Here is a 1,426-nt window from a genome sequence, read left to right on the forward strand (position 1 = left end):
CTTTCCCTAATCAGGTTTTTCAGTTTGTTCAAGACAGTCTGTTTCCAGTAAATACTTTTGTCTCTTCTAAAAAAATGACGTGTAAATTTTATCGGATGATCAGATTATCGGATTAGACAATTGTTTACTTTTCTATCTTTAAGAAATTCTATAAGCGTCTTTTTGTAGTACAAATTCCTTGCTTAAGTTAATCCTGTTTAAACACATCTTTTTTTTTTTTTTTTTAATTCTCTTCCAGTTCTGCGGAAACGATTTGCCCAAATTAAAAAAAAAGGGAACTTTGACTTGCTACTTTGCCCTAGGTATAAAAGGGCTTTTCCCTGATTGCTTTGTCTCCTTTGTTGTGCTTCAACGTTTTCTTTCTCTTTTTAAAACCCTGAAACAAAGCCGTGACCCAAATTCTTGCTGAAATGAAAATAAATCAGCTCCGAGCAGCGGGAGACGTTTGCAGATGAGACACGTGGCGCATGGCTGTAGCCGGGAGGTCTACAGAAATAAATAAATAAATAAACCGACTCCAAATTCTTCCCCGGGGGGGGCAGCAGCTCTACAGAGGGGACCTCGGGCACGGCCCCTTGGCCAGGAGTCAAGGATGCCCCAACTCACCTGGACACACAGCCCCCAGTGACCTGCTGTGGTGGCACCCCCTGCATCTCCTCCCGGTGTGGTGTGCTTGGTGGACAGCCCGGGAGCTGGGAAACACGGTGCCCCTTGCTGGAACCACTGGGATGGCACCCTGGGATGCACATCAGCACTGCCATGAGGCCGCCACCACTCTGTGGGAGGAGAAGACCTCTTTTATTGCATGGCGTTTTGGTGGGAAAGGGTAATTGAAGCTGAAAAGGCTACATGCCAGACTCCAGCACCTGCTGAGTCAGCAGATTGCCTCTCAGCTGGCAGATAAACACCTCCCTAAATAAAAGGATGTCAAACAGGGTTTTGCCACAGGGCTCGCGGGCTTCTGGAAGAGCAAGACTCAGCTGGCCGGCTTGGGGAGGATCCGAGCTGCTGCTGCGCCAGCTGAAATCCTGAGTTCCCCAGGGGAGCAGCGGAGGGTTGCGAAAGGCTCTGAAGGTGGGGGGGTGGGGGGCTCAGCTGGCCGGCTTGGGGAGGATCCGAGCGGCTGCTGCGCCAGCTGAAATCCTGAGTTCCCCAGGGGAGCAGCGGAGGGTTGCGAAAGGCTCTGAAGGTGGGGGGGTGGGGGGGAGACCTTTCTCTATGCCCAGCACGGAGAATTTGGATGGATGCCGGGGGCAGCTTTCTAGCACCTGGAGGTGCGCGGTGAGCTTGGGTCCTTGTGTTGCTCTTTGTCGCTTGCTTCCCCACCAGTCATCCTGGAGGATGGGTCCCGCTAACCCACTCACTGAATGACACCCATCATGGTTTTAACCCACAAGGGCTGCCACTTTCCCCCCGCCCCCCGCGA

Source organism: Charadrius vociferus, unplaced genomic scaffold (assembly GCF_000708025.1).
Source record: "Charadrius vociferus isolate BGI_N301 unplaced genomic scaffold, ASM70802v2 scaffold390, whole genome shotgun sequence".
Lineage (NCBI taxonomy): Eukaryota > Metazoa > Chordata > Aves > Charadriiformes > Charadriidae > Charadrius > Charadrius vociferus.